We start from the raw sequence: 19,518 nt of genomic DNA, 5'->3' as shown, positions 1-19,518 counted from the left end.
AATTCCATCTTCTAACCCTTTCTTTTTACCACTAGGCAAATTATGTACTTGATAGTTATTTGATAAGATAAACTTGAATGTGCTCTGGTTGCCATTATATTAAACTAGCAACGGCAATTCTTTAATTAGGCTAACAGATGCCACCTAATAATAGGAATAACGCGCTTAAATACTTTTTAAAAATAAGAATGCTTTTTAAAAATAAGAATGGCATCTGAAACCAAAGTATTTGATCACTCTGTTAAATTTTCACATATTTTCAACTGTGAGTTTATGTAGTATTGCCTATTATAGAACTAGAACAACGCTGCTAATGATTAAGATATTTAATTAGGCAAACTTATAATTTGCTTTTTCACTATTTTCTAAAATTAGTAACAGGCTGTACTTTCACAGAACTTAACAAGACAAGTTCTTTCTTTACTATTCAATCAAAAACATAACTGCAAAATATTAGCTATGTGTATTTTTAACAAACAAGTTCAATCAGGTTGCTTGCTATCATCTGCATGGATGTTTTTGATACTCATTCAAAATCACTCACATGTCAAAGACACTGCATGAAATTGAAACCTTTACTAATGCCAAGGTTTGACCCAGGATCCAAAATAAATCTGCATGTACAGACCCTTGTACCTACACAAAGCACCAATTACTTCAAATAAGGTTTTGTCTGTGCGCTAGAGTCCACCCATGTGGAGCCAATTACTATAGCAGGGCCATTATATGGTTCATTTCCCCATACCAGCTTGGCAAGAGGTGTACATGGGTGTAGGAAGTGCAAAAGAACCTTCACTAATAAAGTGCCTCAAACACACGTCCATGCATTGTAATATTTAATGTTACAACAAACACTTCTTCACTAGGACTAGACCATACAAAACAGTAAATACGACAGGGCTGTTTCCAATTTGAACAGTATTTTCTAAGTTTCTCTTTTTGGTCCACCAGTAAAATCCAATTATCTTTGATTTTAAAAAATCTTGAATAATTATGCTGATTCTTAATCTATGTCACATATTTCTAACTGTATCTGAGAATTCCTAAGAATGCTGAAGGCTGCAGGATCTGAACAGAAGGTGTGAGAAGTGTGTCAGAACTGCATGTTCTTCAAGTATAGTATGTTTATAATAGCAGATGTACTGATATTACTTATTGATTATGTCTGGTATAATTCCATTCTTAAATAGGGAAGTTGTTGTTTGAAATAATTATTATAAATAGGAGCAAACCACTTGAATATGAAAATATCTCCCCCATTGGAAGTACTGAAGCTCCATCTAGAGGCTTTTCTTCTTCTACTGTCATTTGTGGTATATGTAACATCACCTAGAAATGTGAACAATATTAAATGTCAGAGGCTTCCTTTGTACCTCCTCTTTTGTTATTCATAATGGGTTCTTGCCCTGAACCTTTGCCTGGCAACACTAGCTCCTTCACTGCCATCAAGCGGTAAGAAACCAAAACTGAACTTTAAAATGTAAAATCTCAATAATCGGATTAAATTATCAGTATAGCATAAAGACAACTGTAAATACTGAATACTGAAAATCTTTATGGTTCTTTTAATTGAAGTTCTGGTACATCTGCTCCAGAGCACTACGAAGCCTCACACAATAAATTCAGCAATGGTTTCAAATCTCTTTTTGTAATGTTCATTTTTACTTCAAATTGCGTAGAATAAAAATCTACATCCATATTCCCCAACGTGATATTTACAACAAAAAAGGCATCACAATAAAATAATTTTAAAGCAATAATATATGTAACATTTTATACTTCAAAAATATTGAATTTGGCAATTAGGAGGAATACTATAACATAATTAGTAGGAGCAGCATAAAGGTCTCCTCAGACTTAGTGTTGCCTATTGGCAGTATCGCAAAAGAAAGGGCAAAACAGCAGCCCATCTCTTCGGCAGTGTCTAATGCAGCAAGTATGCCGCTATGTTAGACTCTCCCTTTGTGCTCCACAGCTGTAATCAACTGTGGACATTTGTTATGTCAGGAGAAGTCTTAATGCTCTACAATCAAAAGTGACCTACTGAGAAACAAGCACACAACACACCAAAAAAAACTGGGAGGGTTTGTTTAGATTAAATAAATAGGGAAAAGAACTCATAAAGTAACAGGAGAATGGAGACAGGCTGCAAGACTTCGATTACAATTTCAACCCCTTGAGTGACTTACTGCATTACTCCTGCAGTCACCCATCGCTCCCACATACAATGCTTTGAACTACAGAAATCCCACAAGGTCTTCACCATGATTAGAAACACCTCTGAAATAAACCTCCTAGCATACATACAATGAGATTGCATGAACTGCTTCTACCTGCTCTTCCATGCACACAGCCTTGTTTCACTATACTTTCTCTTCAGCAGTTAGTCCAATTGGGTATTCTGTCCATGGCAGAAAACTAAAAAGACTTCTTGGTGTTATCCTCTTAGATAGAATAGTGACTAGCACATGCAATGGAGCTTAAGATTTCAAGTTCTGTTATGGAAATTTAAAAATGGAAAAAGGAATAGTTATCAGATTAAAATGAACATTAAAAAAATATATTCTTTATACCAAAGATATTTTATGCCTTACCAGTATTTGCTTGGTAAGGAAAGAACTATTGAACTATTTCTATCAAATCCTGTCTACCAGTCTGCAGATTAAATATGTGTTGTGTAAGTACCGGGTGGCCACTTACCTATTTCTAACTGAGCAGAGCCAACTCTCTGCTGAAAAGCAGGCTCACACAAAGCAGTCTGCTAAAACTTTGCCATTGGGAAAGCAACCTCTAGAGAGCCAAACTTTCCAGCTGGAAAAGGTCAGTCTGAAAGGTCTGACTTCTGTATTTGCTTGGCCCTGGAACCGAGCCTGCTTGTGCAAAGACACTTTGTTTCTCGACCAGCAATTTTCAAACGCAGTTGTGAAAAATCCTCCTTCAAAATAATTACTGGTACAACACCTACATATTGAAATTGAGACTACATAAAAATATTTCTTTGAGATTGACTGGAGAAAGCCACAAATAATAAAAGTATACATTAGGAAACTTAGGACAATTTTTTTCTTCTGCAACACTGGGAAAGAAAGAATAGAACAAGCAAGGAAGGGAAAAAAAAAACAAAAGACAACAACAACAAAAACCACAAAAAAAAAACCAACCCACAACGACAACAAAAAACCCACAACCCAAAACCAACCCTATCCACCAACAACTAAAGTATGTGAGGAATAAAAAAAAAAATTAAAAGAAATAAAAAAAAAAAAGAGGCAAGAATATAACAGATATAACAGGGAATATACAGAGGGACTAAAACATGCAGCCTTAAAGCCACATACAGCTTTAAGCTCGTGGCAACACTAACCACCTGTTGCTTGGCAATTCAATCTCAAGGTCCAACGGAAAAGCCAAAACCAATTTTAGACAGTCATTTTAGTTCCAGAAAGCATAGGGATTAGACAAAGAGGCTGTTCCTGAAGTAACTGAAATGTAAGTTAACCGGGGTACATACAACCACTTTAGCTCCTGAAGCTGAAAGAAAGGACTGAATTTATGATGAGTAGTGAAAGACACAGTAAAATTTGATGGCAGCAGGAATACATTTAAAAACAAACAAATCAACTACACGATAAAGAGAAAAGGTGACCTCCAGGATTAAGAGTGACAAATAGAAGACAGCAGAGATTTAAAAAATAATCCCTAGTTTTTCCTCCCAAACATGATTACATGTAGTTCAAGCTGACTGCAGATGTCTCAAAAGGATGTATCAAATACATTGATAAGAAAAAGTAACCAGAGAAAGGGTGCTTTAAAAAAGTTACAGATATCCCTGTATAGCATCCCTGATTGATAACTATAGTTTTTAATAAGGGGACAACATAGGAAATACAGGAATAAGATGACAAAGTACAGTACATACTCAAGCAGGACAGAGAGGACTGTCATTCACTCTTTCAACCTCTGAAAATTAGAACAGAAAAAAAACCTAGCACAAAAGCCATGGAAAGCATCATCAAAGAAGAGAAAATAATTATTAGCTCCAGAGGCTACACGGACAGTCATCGTGAACTGCAATGCAGAAGGTTCCTAAGACGTATTTACAAAGCCCTAACAATACGCAAGCATCACAGCCAGCTCAGCAATTCTCAGCTGTGGCCACCAGGGACACTATATACTGCCCTCATTAAAGAAAAACATTGAGTGCATGCCCAGCAACAACGCTGTCTTGGTGAAAAATAAAGCTTTAGGCATAGCGGAAAAAAAACAAAAAAAACCAAACAAACAAAAAAAAAAACCAAAAAAAAACCAACCACCCACAAAAAAAAAAAAAACCCAAACAAAAAAAACCCCAGCCATTTAGGTAACTGTCTCATTCTCCATCATTATTCTAGGATTGGCAGTTTGAAGACAGGGATTTAGTTGGGGGGAAAAAGGCAAAAAAATAAAAAATTATCTCCATGATGCCCAGTGAGCTAATAGCTAGCAAAACTGTAAACCTATTGCCAAATATTAATCCAGAAAATGAAGCCCTGGTAGGCAGGTCTAAACAGATCTCCTGTAAAGTCTAGGGAGGAATGAAGAGACTGAACAGGAGGTGAAAAATAAATAAATAAATAAATAAATCAGCATAGGTCATTCATTTTGAGGATTTCTTCACATCTTTGCTGGGTGAAGGAAATAATGAAGAGCAACTAAAACAAAATGTGCAGGAAGTTTACAGCAAGCATCTCCTTCCTTTTGTGGGCCACAGGTGTTTATTCCAGTGGTAGCTAGATGGTAATCTGCCTTTGCCCTTCTTTGTCAAGATGGGAATATCGCTAGGACTCTAGAAGGAAGGCTATGGCCTAGAAATTAAAGATAACTCATCTGAAACACTGTTTGGACCCAGATCTGTCAGAAAATAAGGTAGGCTTTCATACTTTATTAAAAAAAAAAAAAAAAACAAAAAAACAAAAAACCAAAAACTACTAAGGTCCAACTTAAACAGAAATCAAAGGACAGTATAATAAGCAACATGTAATTTAAGATGTCATCAAAAGATCAGCAATGATTCGTTTCCAGATTGGCTCTTTTCCTTGAGCTGTGTTAGCAATTGCAGTATATTCCGCAGATTACTGATGCCTGGAAAAAAAACATAATTTCAGAACATTTCTACCAGAGCACATGCAATAATTCTTGCCAAAATCACCGATTCAATATTTACCTTAAAAATCTAATACAGAAGAGCTCGAGCCTGTTAGGCAATCGGCAAGAGTGATCATAAGAAACTTCCCTTGAGTGACCTGCCAATCCAAACACATGCTGGCTCCACTAGATTCTCCTGCTCTCCTTCCTCTCATCAGTGTGTTGGGACTCAGCAAAGTGCTGTTCCATACTGTATCGCACTTGACTAAGTGGTAGATTTTACACTACTGTAACTCATCTAGAGTATTTTTTCACCTCTAATAATGACGTTTTTCCTTAACCAAGCCATTACAAGAGAGATCCTTGTGAAAATGACTCCTGTTTTCAAGGTGCCTACTGCTAGTAGTGTGAATCTGTTACTACAGATGTTCCATACATCCCAGAGCACAAGCATTGGGCTGAGTCAGAACAGCATTTTCTAGACTGAACAATTATCTCAAATACACTTACCATAGCCTAGCACAGAAATTAACAACTTGTATATTAATTTAGTCACACACAAAAAAGAATCCAGAAAATATTGGGGAGAGGGGAGGAAATCAGTTAATTTCCACATTTCACTACACACTGGTTTTCCTTCATGTTTTATTCTTAGAGTATCTGAGCGATCAATGTCCTTCAGGGAGTCTTTCCTTCTTCTTTCGACCACCCCTTCAGGACTCATACCACCTCATCTTTAAATAGCACACTGGTTTCGTTATATAACTGGACAAAAGGCCAAGTTTTTACCATAAGAGTTTAATCATTATTTTCCAGCTCTGCCAACTTACACCAGATACCTTCCATTTAGGCATTCTTACCTTCATGCCTAAATCCATTAATAGAAATTTTTTTGGGGGGTGGTGTTTTCTTGGTGTGTGGAATTTATTTTTTTTTAATCCACCTACCCCCTGCCACTGGAGAGTCCAAAAGGCATCTCTGCTTAAGCAAGAATTACCATAAGAATAACCTAAATAATTATCTTACTAAATTGTTCTATGAATCTGATACTCAGGTGAAGAATGGAAATGACTGCAATATATGTACTTCTTTAAGGCTTGCAGCCAAACAGGCTGGGACTCCACAAGCAACCCCTGTGCAAGTTGAGAGGGCTGAGTTTTGTGATAATAGCAAGTTCTACTCTTGCAGCTGGGAATAATAGGAAATAACTCTGTATATTTGTCTTAGCTGGACTGCAAAATATCGAATACCTGATCAAGAAACAATTCTATCTTGACTGAGAAATCAATTCCAGAAACCGTCCTAGTCCAGTACTGTCTTTCCTGGCCATAGTATCAATCTGGTCACGTCTAACCTGCTGTCATGTAAGGCTCTCATATCTCATGACTGCAGACAGGATAACCAATACCCTGATAATAATGGGATACCATTAATTCAATGACAGTGTCTTTGAGTTAATCTGTTCGAAAAGAGCACAGAAGCTATGAGAATGCATCTTATATATTCGAGAAGTGAAGAAATTCACATTTTAACAGCCTCCTGCTTTCTTTAGGTCACAAATTCAAGATAATACCATGCCTCTGTTAATAGTTCTCTAAATACCAGACAAGTTTTCCATAAATTTTTTTGTTGTTGTTGTTAAAAATCTGAACTTCAAGGAAGGCAAATACATAGAAGACAAATGAAATTATATCTTCGAAAGAAAACATGGATATTCATATTCAATGTTAAGCAGTGCTTATATTCACAAATACATTTACAAGAGAAGTTGACATTTTGCAATGTAAAATGGTGATCTATTCAAAAGCACCTTTTAACAAAAATAGTGTCCCAGTTTATTATCTAGACTTCCAAATACTACAAAGTGAATGCAAACAAATGTTTTGTACTGAAAAACTTTAAAACATCATGGTTTAGAATAGGAAGTGTAATATAGAGATTAAAGTTCTCTATTGCTAGGATATTATTTTTACCTCAAGTGCACTTCTCCTAACACTATCCCTTTTATAGGGATCACGTAGTATTACCTAACCATTTTGGATTTAAATACAGTCTACTCAAACATACATCTTCAGAAACTGACAGAATTAAACATTATGGTTTTACACAAAAGTCAAGATGAAGCTAAGATGTGTGACAAAAAAAAAAAATCAGCTGCAACACTAAATAATGTTCAATTGCACCTATATATTGCAATTTGCTGTTGCACTGTGACAAACTGGAGTCTACAGGGGACAATCTTACGTCCAACTGTTAAGGTAGCTCAAAATAGGACACATTCACCACCAACACCTCTATAATGAAATTGTCTATCTGAACACCCAATACATTGTACCTACAAAACTAGACTTCCCAGAAAATGCAGTCTGATTTAGTCTTTCATTACCCCATACCTTATTCCAGTTACTATTTCTTTGGATTCTCAAACTTGATTTCTCAGTGCATCACTTCACATAGGTAGATGTTAGCAAAGAGCCACATCTACCCTAAATTCATATCTCTGTGTTAGTCAAGGTGCATACACAGCATAGAAGCAATAGGTAGGATTAGATACTAAGCTTAATTACTTTAGATAGTACCTAGAAGTATGAGTTTATCAGGTCCTAAACAATAAACAGATCAACTCTACTTAGCAGAAAAAGAAAACTGAAGAACTGTACTAAACCCTTGTAATTCAATACATTTTATTCAATACAATTTTAAGCTTTAATAGTTCACTTAAAGTTCTTGCATTGCAAACAAGTCCCCTGCCGCAAAATTTGTTTTGGCAAGTTTCTATCTTTTAAAAACTTCTAGAAGTGAGGGCATGTCATAAAACCCTGTCATGTTTTTCTCCTTACAATATTAGCAATAGATAGAAAACAAAATTTGAAGCTTTCACAGTGATTTATATAACTGGAAGACAGCAATACCAAAAATCTTGCTTACATCAGTAGGAATGAGCAAAGACTTTACTAGTAAGTGGTACCACCAAAATTAGGATAAATAGAATAAAATAATCTCATTGTTTCCAAAACAATAAACTTAAGTATGTGACAGTAAGAACCTTGCTGGGGAATGAATAAATCCACGGAATTATTATTGTATAAAAGTACCATAAATTAAAGCAGGAGGGGACAGTGGGGAACAAACCAACTCTGCTTAAGTCTTAACTCAAGTAATAACTCAAACTCAAGCCCTTCATTTTACCTCTGAAAAGAGAACTATTGTCCAAGACTGAGATGTTACAGCGTTAATGTTACTAAAGCAAAGTGACCAGAAGTAGATGATATATTCCTGAACTCCTTCCAGACATCTCAGGTAAAGGCCTGAGCGCCTAAGAAAATGTGCTTAATCATGCAAATGTAGCAGTTAGTAGAACAGGAAAACTGCATAACAGCAGCTGTTCTTCCTTCTAATGATCAATAACAACAACGTGGTGGATTTTGTGTCAGTTCCAGTAGAATTCATGGACTATATAGCTAAAAGAACGTGTTGACTACTTCTTTCTAACTTAATACGGACTTTTGTATTTGCCTAAGCAAAGTAGAGTGGCAATTTATTTTATTTTCAAAACCCTTCTATTTCTTTAAATGTAATAAAACACAGGATAATAGCTACAGACTGCTTGATGATGAAACTATGAAAAGTTTCATTCAGGAATAAAGCTACAGCTGTGAAATTTAATAATCTATTTAATGAGTCTTTCCTGTTGGATATGTTCAAGGGGTCCCACATCAACACATTCTTTGCAGTATACAGGTCAAGAGAAGCTAATTCAACTTGAAATAAATACACAGACATATTACTCCAGACAAATTAGATGCTAAGAAGTCACCAGGACCATGGCTTTCACCAGAGATTGCTGAATGAAGTGTATATACAGAGCTGCAGACCTGCAGGCAAGGAAGGTAACCCAGTACTGAAAAAAACTGCCACCAGGGTGCCAATGTGATTCCCATCCACGCACACGAAAAAAAACCCCACCCACCAAAACAAACCAAACCACAGAAGGAATTACAGACCAGAAAGTTTATAGTCTATCCTTACTAAAGGCAGTAGGGGCTATAAAAATAAAGTCACTGTAGACAAGGATAAACATGGTCTGTTGGAAAAGATGTTGCACGGCTTCTGCTAGAATCCGGCCTCACCAACCCACTCGAGTCATCAGAGTGCATCAGTAAGGACAGAGAAAGGAGGTCCAGCAGACATAGTACAGTCCAATCTTGAAAAAGCTTTTGACAAGGTTCCACACCAAAGGTTATCAAAGAAACTAACTTGCCACAGGATGGGAGGAAAGAGTCTTACAAATAGAAAATTAATGAACAGGATACAAAAAGCAAGGTTTAATGGCCAGTTTTCAGGGCAAAGAATAGGCAGCTGAAAGGTCTCCTGCTGGGAGATCGGAGCTGAGACTGGCTTTATTCAGCCCTTTCAATGACAACCTGAAGAGTAGAGCATGCAGTGAAATCTCACAGCTCATAGCCTACACTATACATTTTGGGTAGATACCACACACTAGCAACGGAATGCCAAACCAAGTGATCTCAGAAAAAAAGTGAGAGGTAAGATTCAGCATAGGTCACATTAAACCAAACCATGCCTACACAGAGCAGAGCTTGGAGCTGGCAATTACAAATCATTAAACAATCCAAGACACATTGCTGACAGTTCTCCAAACCCACTATACAGCACCAGCTCACTGAAAGGCACCACCAGGAATGCACCTTTTAACATAACTGATCAAAAACTGTGGAGGCTGAAAGCTACAGAGGGCAAATGGACTGCAAAACACGGTTGGGTTCACATGTTCTCCCCAAGTTACACCATCTATTGCCACTGAATTTATTATTTTTATTTAAGAAAGAAGTGCAAGAGTTATACAGAAGTATATAAATAATAAGAAACCAGCCAGACCACACTGACAGCATCCAATACTCCTTGAAGGCATCCAAGGAACTTGTGGATGACATGGAGGGGTGCCCTAACTGGAGACCAAGAAAACTAGGGAATGGGAACAGGACCTCACAGACACCAGGATCCATTGCTTGAGACACAATACTAGACTATTATTAAACATTTGCAATCAAGGCAAGGGTGTTCAGTATTCTCAACTGCAAATAACATTTCTTTTAAAATTACATTATTTCTTAACTGACACACGTTTATCCAAAAAAACAGATTATCTTCTGAAGTCGTACTGCACGACACCACTGAAAAGATAAAAGTTTAAAAAGAAAACAGATGTAGGTATCTCCAGTGACCAAAAGAATACCTAACTGCAGAGAAACAGTGACCAAAAGAATACCTAACTACATGGAGACAAATAGTGATTTTCAACCAATGAATCACAGGGCCCTGAGAACCAGTAAGCTACTGATCTACTTCAGCTGTTGTCCTTAAATCTAAGTTCACTAAGCAGTGGTCTGCAGCACCACCAGAAAATTAAGGTGTCTATAAATCATTATCATTTTTAGGTAGCAAAGGTAAGTATAAGTGTGTAAAAGGCATAAATCATTATGATTGAGGAAATCAGCAAGTCAGTAACTCACTGACAGGTTAGCTCTATCTGCCCAGCAAAGGAGAGACTTTGCTTCCTTCAACAAGCAAAAGCACTTTACAGTGTTGGAGACAGCAGCGTTTCAGCATTACAGCCCACGTATAAAAGCAAGACTCCTCTAGTTCTTCTCTCTTTAGTCAGAGAAAAACTGCAGAGTGACTTTATTTCAACAGCTCTTATGCATCTTCTGGTTTTCTCCACAAGTCTTTCAGATTAACACTGAGAAGGAAGAATTTCAGATATAGCAGACACGAGGGACTGCTTATGAATTTTCTTCTCTTATTCCACCAATCATTTGACACCAAGAACAGTCTGTAATGCCTGCAAGCCAGGTCATTTAAGAAATTTGAACTTAAGCAATCCAGGAATATACAACCTTGCTTTAAATTGTTAGATTCAAACTGTGTTATTATTTGCATAACTAACATACACCATGTGTACCAAATATCACCACATACATAAGACTGTTTACAAATCACTTTTATACAGAGCTAGTAACACCCAAACAAGGCTGATGGACAAACAAGAAGCAAAAGAAACCTTCAATCTCCTCATAATTTAGGGGAAAACAACAATTCTAAGCTGCAGAAAAAAAAAAACAAAAAAAACCCAAAAAACTACAACTGTTTAGGAACCCAAAATTGAGAGAAGCAAACTTTTAACAGGCACAGCGTACGGCTAAGCAAAAACACAAACACTAATAAGCAAATCAAAAGCAAAACTGCAGGTTTTCATATGCTGCATGAATTTTATTAGCCCACTAGGATGCTGTGGAAAACCAAAACATTTCAGATATACATTAATTTCCTCTTTTTATTCATTTTAATATCAGACCTATTCTTATAGATGAAAACCCCTTTGTTATCGCTTATACTCTCATTCTTACTGGCTCAGCTGTGCAACAGCACCACATGCTCTTTGTTACTGGCTCTGCTGAGAACACAAGGAGCACCAACCCAACACTAAGGAACATTTTACATGCTGAATTTTCATTTTATTTTTTATATTTTACCAAGTACTTAAAGTTAAAATAGCACCATAGATACCCCCAAATATCTCCCTTAAAGCTATAGTTTTCTCTGGATTTGATTAGAAAACTGTCTTAATCTTCATTTTAAAATTACTCTAGATGAAGCATAAAAGGTTTATCATTTAACAGAATGAAATTAAGGCTGCCTCTAAGATTTTTCTTTACACAGCTTTACAGGCAAACATGACAACCACAATCCACAGCAGTCAAGTAGTAAAAACCCCACTGGGAAGACATTTACAAAACTGTATGTTAGATTAATTATGCGGCTGTTTTAGATACCAACATAGGCACATACATAACAACTTCAGCAAAGGAGATTAATTTGAATCAAGCATAAAACATACAGCCTTGTGCAGGCACCACAGGCCACCAGCACAGGTTCCTCACCAATAAACTGGTCACTCCCTTCAATGAATTACAGGTCAAACATAGAACTTCCAGGAAGAAAAAACAGCCCACTTTTTATTTCTGCAATTTGAAGATCAAAATATATTATGGATACATCCTTAAAGGATTAATGAAGTGGGAAGTATAGAAAGGAACAGCTGAAACATTATTGCTGCTGCAGACAGAAAAAAAATTCAGGACTGCTTGTTTTATCCTTTTCACAGCACTTTGCATACTGTTAGTTCCCTTGGGTTCCCAAACATAGTAGTTTCCTATTGCTGTATGTCCTTCTGCACAGCAAGAAAGGAGAAAAATATAATCTGAAAGAAATCAAGAAAGTATTACATGAATGAATTGTCAGGGAAAGTTAACAGTAAATGTCTTTAAAATGACTTATAATGGTAGTTTCTGAAACACTTTGTGCCTTTATGAAAGGAGCCAACAATGAAAGCAAAAAAACCCCAGGATTTCCTTGGACAACATCCAAGCTGAAATTTAATAGGAAACAATACAGAAACCCCATTTTTATGGAAAATAAAAGTTTTACAAGTCTAGATGTCTCAATCATTTTTAAATGCAGCAACTGTGAACAAAAACATTAGGGAACGTTACGCATACATGATAGGTGTCAGGGCACTTACAGGATGGATTACATTATGTATCAGCAGCTTACCTGGAAGTTCAGCACTGTTTAAAACAAAGAAAACCCACACACAAGGAAATCCACATCCTGTACCGTCCTCAGTTACAAATCTGAGCAGTTATCATAAGTGCTTCTCTAAGGTGACTCTTGTGAGCAATTAAACTACTATATAGTTTCAAACAACTTTGTTCAATAGGATCTAAGTGAATAATCTCAAAAATGACTTAACATAATTTTAATAATTTACTTTTTTTTTTGTTTTTTTTTTTTTGTTAAAAGCAGGGTTTCCAGAACTGCTGGAAATCTCACTTCCACGATTAACATATAAGTTACAGACTCAACTGGGAAGTTTAAAACCATTAAGGGATGCAGAATTATGTCTCAATAACATACTGAGAAAAAAACACACAATTACTTTTATGGAATGAACCAAGATTACAGCTAAAGCCACTAGAAACAAATCTGGATTTCCTAATGCTATTATTGTTTGAACCAGTGCAATGGAATCTATTACTGCCTCAATGCTGATAGTATATTCAGGGACTTTGGGGGGCTTTTTTGGTTGTAACTGCCATTAAGAGGAGCCAATTCTTAAAGTAAAAAAACAAAAACAAAAAAACACTGAAGAACCACTCCCTCATGCATCACTTAAAAGAAATGTACAATTTCAGGAATTACTAAGATCCCTCACTCTCCAAATAAAAGTATGCTACTACTATCACCTAGTTGGGTATTACAGAAGTTAATTATTTTTTACAGTTTGGAGCAAGCAAATTGAAATATATTTCATCTTTGATTCTGAGAACTCTGATGTTGCAATTGAGAGTGCATTAAAATCTAGCCTTCCAAAACTACTAGACTTGCCTAATATATATTTTGAATAAGAAATAGACAAAAATCTTGAAATAGGCGTAGACCATTAGACATGATGTTTAACCACTAGCCAAACAACTTTGATTCCTCAGACACGAGTAACTGAGGAAATCAAGCTGCAACATGTCACTTCACCGCACAAGACTTTTGAAGGTCACAGTGAATATCCTATTTGTCATGCAAAGACAAAATAACCTTACAAAACAAAGCAAGAAAAGTCTACAGCTCATAGTTTTGACACAATCATCTGAAAAAGTGATGTCATAATTGCACATGTGTGAAGCTCTGTCTCATTAGATCAAAGACATCCAAAGCTTGGAAGACTGAAGTAGTATTACCAACCTAGATTTTCTCTAAAACATTAGCAGATTACGCAGACTACACAATTTTAGTAACACTGCAGCCACATATGTTAACCTTAAAAAGCAGCAGGGAGGAGAACAGCCATAAGTGTTAGAAGAACCACCAAAATAAGTCTTTGGAGTGTGATCCAGCTTGTCACTGGGAAGAAGAAACAAGCTGCTGAGTTTCTGGGCTATCACTCTTTACTTTCCCTTCCTTATTCTCCTTACATGCACCTTGCCTGTCAGGGAAGACAGAAGACCTGTATGGGTACAGGTAGGCTGTTCTTGCTGAAGACTTGAGAGCATTCCTTGAATAGATACATCTCTCTCATATGCCTCTTCCCACTTGAGGGGGTCACTCTGAGTACTCAAAGTTCCCAAAAAGCTCTACAGCAAAAGTAGTTTTATCTAGGTTGGTTTTTTTTCCTAGACAGTGACCCATTCGAAGACAGAACTATTGGCAGTGCCAGATGATATAACACCGACAGTTTCTGAGACTGCCATTCTTTCTGAGAAGTAGGTTACCGAATCTATGTCCAAGAACTTTACTTGCATAACATATGAATTCACAACTTTAGAACCACAGCGATGTACATGCTGCATGTCAGCAGTCAATACACTTGCATAAAACAGACTACAACAAAAACCTATTACTGAGAATTTTCTTAAGTCTCCCATAATGCCTCCTAATACCATAAAAGCCACAAAATTGGTCATGGGGCTCATTCCTGGTAAGGTTCTTGCAGGGTAACACCAAGAGGTAAAATTCAAGCATCAGCCATTTACTATGAACTACAGCCTTAAAGGTGCATCTACCTAAGTTTTTTTAATGCAGATCAGGAGTGCGCATGTAAAGCAAACTTCCTTACTGTACCCATTGATTGCATATCATGAAGCGGTCCTAAAGTGGATGAATTGGATTTCTTTTGGATAGAATTGAACTGTAAGATGTAAAACCAGGAGCACAACAAGCACACTTCAACAAAAATGGGCATTGAGTCCATGCAGTCAGCCTGGAATTAGTTCAACAACAACAACAAAAAAAATCCCTGAAATGCAAACAGTACGGACACCAGTTCCTCAGCACGAAATGCTGCGTTCTACAGATGCAATCCTGTCAGACTCTGCTACTTGCCAAGGCACACACAGCTCCTCTGTTCCAGTGTTCTTGGAAGGAGCCTATTACCCCAATACATCCAGTTCATCTAGACACGTTGTGGCTTCCCACAGCCAAAGAAATCTGACTCCTTGGTTTTCATGTCTTGCACTTTCTTGGAGTTGCTAACATACGAGTGTCTCACAGGCTATACAACCAAAATCAGGTTCTGTACATGCAGTTCTGACTTTGTGCTGCAGTACCATCTAGCAAACCCATCATGCAGCAATGACATGGATACAACGCTCTTAGTTCTCTACCGTAAAGACATATGAATGGATTAGAGCTTGATTCAAAATAAAACTCATGTGCCACACTGAAGGCATAAGCCAATACTGAAGAAAATATCTGTCAACATTTTTTTTGGGGGGTTATATATTTATACACAGTGTTGACCAACAAGCTCCACTCATGTTTTAACTCTCCCTCAGAAACTTGAGCTCCCAGTGCCACTTCTGCTACCTCAAAGGGCGCTTGGAGAAACTTTCTGTTTGTTTTCATATGCTGCACAGGCCTAGCAGAATTTTCAATGTAAATATGTTCTCTTCTCTGATTACCAGAAAAAGCCAAAGCTCTATTCAGAAATCCCTTGGTTTTAACTGGTACATAACACACTGCTCTGCACAGGCCAATTCTAGGAACACAGCTCATGTATTTTAACACATCTTCACAAAAAAACATTTCCTAAAAATTTCTTTACGAAATTCCTTGTCTCCAAGAACCATATCACAAAATTTCAAAAGACATTCAGCAGCCTGTAGTGCCTTCCTTACTGCAAGCCAAAAAGCGTAGAGGAGCAGGTAATTCCCTTGAAGCCATGTAAACGGTTATAACCAAAAGCATTTTTTGGCAAGTTGATTAATTCAGAGCATATAATATTTATCAGCTACTGAAAGCTGTAAAAGACAAGAAAATTAACTTCATCAGTTAGTTTGTCCACCATACAAGCTTGTAGCTCCCCAGAGCTTCCTGGAATTTTTCCAAAAAATTGACATCACATTCGAGTGTTCTCAGGTAACAAGGTAATTTTATTACTGAGTCTGCATAGGCTCTGGCTTAATTCTGCTGTTTCATCTGAGTTTTTAGATTAATCCTATTTGGTCCTGATCCCTTTGTCAGTTTGAAACTGGCTATACTGAACTGATTACTGAAATTATTCCTACATCTGATCTGTCAAGAGTTTATGATTCTATTTTCTTCAGTAACCAGCTGGGGTACATGGAACTGTAATCTTTTCCAAAGCCAAAAGTTATCTTATCTCCCCATTCTGCTAGGTCAAACTTCTTGAGAATGGCAATGTTTCAAATGAGCCATTCAAGTTAATCTCATCATCAATTTAAGAACTACCAAAGAAACTGGAAGGTTTCAATTCTCAAATTGTTCAGCAATAGTAACAATGTAACAATGCAAAAACTTGTTACATATGCTATGTTACCATGCAATCTAATGGATTAACAAATAGATTGTGTCCTTGTATAAAAATCAGATATTCTTAATCTAGGTGCTCAGCCCTACTTGGGGGTTGGACAAGATGACCTTCAGAGGTCCCTTCCAACCTCAGCCATTCTGTGAGTGTTTGTAGATTTGTCAGCCAACCTCTCCTTGAAGTCAAGCACTAAGGACAGTTATTCTAACAGCCAAGACAGTCACAATCCTACTCTTCCTCTGTCATTCCACATTCACAATAAAAATTGCTTCCATTAGATCATTCTCTATCTCAGTCACCGATCTTGGAAAACACTACAGCCGCCTCTAACCTAACACCTTGCCAGTGCTGGATGACAGTTACCTGACAACACCAGGAGGCTTCCACAAGGCCCTCAAAAAAAAAATGAAATGCCAGACCCTTACTCCCACAAACATAGACTAGCAACAAAACAAAACAATCATTGTTTCTCTCCAATCCCAGGAAAAAATCCAGCAGCCAGAACCTTCATCAAAGCATACTAGAGAGCTACAAGACTTGCCACAATGCCTTCTGCACCTTGTCAGTTGAGGTCAACATCAGCTTCTGACATCGCATATGAGGTTCAACAAGCAGCTGGTACCACAATTTTCCCACCAAAACCTAAGCTGCTTTAATGCCTTAAGGAAGCACTGGAGTCATTCCCTGTATTTTTTTCAAAACACAAGATGACATGTTTCAAAAAACGTGCCTGATATACTACTGTGAAAAAACCTGATTGAGCATCCATACTTGGACATAGAAATTACAACCTGCATAAGGGAGAAGTACGCCCTACCCTAGAAGTACATGAAGGAGGAAGGGATTATCAGGACACGATACAAGGCGTTGAACACCAAGAGGAATATGGAGGGGAAGAGGAAGGGAAAGCAAGCTTTGATGAATGAAAGATTATGAAGCAGTTCAAAGGCACGGTGACAAAGGCTATTGTTATACACACTCTGTCCCTCTTGTGCTAAAACATAAAGAAAAATACCTTAGCACAGGGAATAAAACCACTAGCACCACAACTTAGAACAGTTAATCACAGCATTCTAGTCAAAGGCATCCCAACTAAAACAATGGTGACATACAAATAACCAGTAAGCTCCATTAAACCATAGTTTTAGAAAATAGCAGAAAACCTGAAGAAACCTGCAAACAGCACACAGAGACATTATGGTAAAAGGCAGCTTTGTGTTAATACATCCAAGGCAGAATACAGCACACCTGAGATTTATGCACTTCCCTTGACCGTGTTACAAGACCAGTTACTCTTCTCATATGGTAACTTAAACTGCTGCAGCTACCTCGTGAGTCACTGCAAGTCAGAACCCTGCTTCAGTCTCGTTTGAGGCTTCAGGTATAGGTCAGAGCTGGAGAAGCAAGCAGCAGGAACAAAGGATACAGTGTGGAAGAACCTGTAAACTTACAGAGCATCTTCCAATGCTTAAGAGTTTCTATTGAAGCCCAACTTCAAGATTGTATACTCTATTACTGTACGCAGAGGTATATGCTGCTGCACATGTAAAACATCTGACAGTGTTTACACTTCAGGCCTTGGCTATGAGGACATTATGAGTGACTAGCATACACTTATAACTAACAAAACTTCCTTCCATTTGTGTTGCACTTCCACCAACCTTTTCCCTGCTCGCACATTACAAGAGATTAGAGTTCACCATTCAGACTAAAGTAGAGTAGGAGTGTTACTTTCAGCAACCAAGTAATCTGCTAGTTAACATTATATTTTGCTAAACTTATTATGCAAGGTACAGATTCAGCCCTAGAATAACAGACTGTGGAATACATTAACAAAGAGTTGCATACCAGATTGGAACATCACTAATTGAAACAAAGAAAATTTTGTATCCCTACATTATCTAACACTAAAATTGTCTTTGAGGAATTAAAATCTAGATTTTCAGGCTCATGAAAGTGAAACTTGGGTAGCAGTGTTTGCTGTGTTGTATATATGATGGTATTCCATAGTATTTAAAAGAGATGAAACTGACTCAGAATCACCCAACTATCATTAACAACCACAGACAGTAGTTTCCAAAACAGGACCCTTACATACTGCAGACACCTTCCTTCTCTTTGTAGACATGGCCCTCATGAAATGCACCTGAAAATACTGCTACTACTCTCAAAAACTACAAGAACTACATGAGAATAAACTTTATGTTTGTCAGGGAAGCCAATCACATAGCAGGATCACTCCCCAGAACACAGAGGTGCTAGGAGAACAAAGAACAAAATGTCTTTTGGGGACTCAGGGTGAAGTAACAGATTATAAAGAATTGCATATTTAATTACTGAGGAGAAGAATACTGACTGGGAGAAAGAGACAAAAAGAAGATTGCTAAGATGCATGAAGAGAGATTAAGCGAGATCACATACACAGAACAGAGCATCTAGAGATGAGGAAGACCATCAAGTGAGAGGCAGGCCAAGTGATACAAGTTGAAGATGCCAAGTGGCAATGAAACCAGCGTGAAACCAGCAACCACATCTAAAACATACTTAAGAAACACAGGATAAAAGCATCCGGAACAGCAGCTCCTGTCTTGACTACATGTGCATGAAAATTAACCAAAGGTGCATAATAAATGCTTTAAGATAATGTTAAGTGTTACGTAACAAACAGAGGTGAAAACCACAAACAATAACCACGATACATGGAAAGTAAACAAATAAAACCATCTACAAGCCATTACCATGGCAAAAGGTCACAGTCTAACACACAGCACGCGTGAGAGAACACAGGAGTCACAACACATGGCAATGCACAATCTTAAGAAGATAAGGAACCAGCAGCTATGCAGAACGAGGGAAAGGTGAGGAACAGCCATACCCAGCATATGCATGGGAAGCGGGAGAAGCCCACAAGCTACTTTTGTCTAGTCGTAGATGCATTTGGAGAAAAATAGATTAATTCAGAAGAGCAACAGGCAGCATGAACACACGAAGGT

The 19,518-nt window shown here is 37.4% G+C and overlaps 1 protein-coding gene across 1 annotated transcript in view; it reads right to left on the bottom strand.

The window, feature by feature from the left end:
* DNAJC1 (DnaJ heat shock protein family (Hsp40) member C1) overlaps positions 1 to 19,518 on the bottom strand; it is a 109,441-nt gene that overhangs the window by 89,184 nt on the left and 739 nt on the right. The gene's annotated exons all lie outside the window — the stretch shown is intronic.

This window comes from Chlamydotis macqueenii, chromosome 2, assembly GCF_036417535.1.
Source record: "Chlamydotis macqueenii isolate bChlMac1 chromosome 2, bChlMac1.mat, whole genome shotgun sequence".
NCBI lineage: Eukaryota > Metazoa > Chordata > Aves > Otidiformes > Otididae > Chlamydotis > Chlamydotis macqueenii.
The sequence above is the reverse complement of the archived record's forward strand: the minus strand, read 5'-3'. Positions and strand labels throughout refer to the sequence as shown.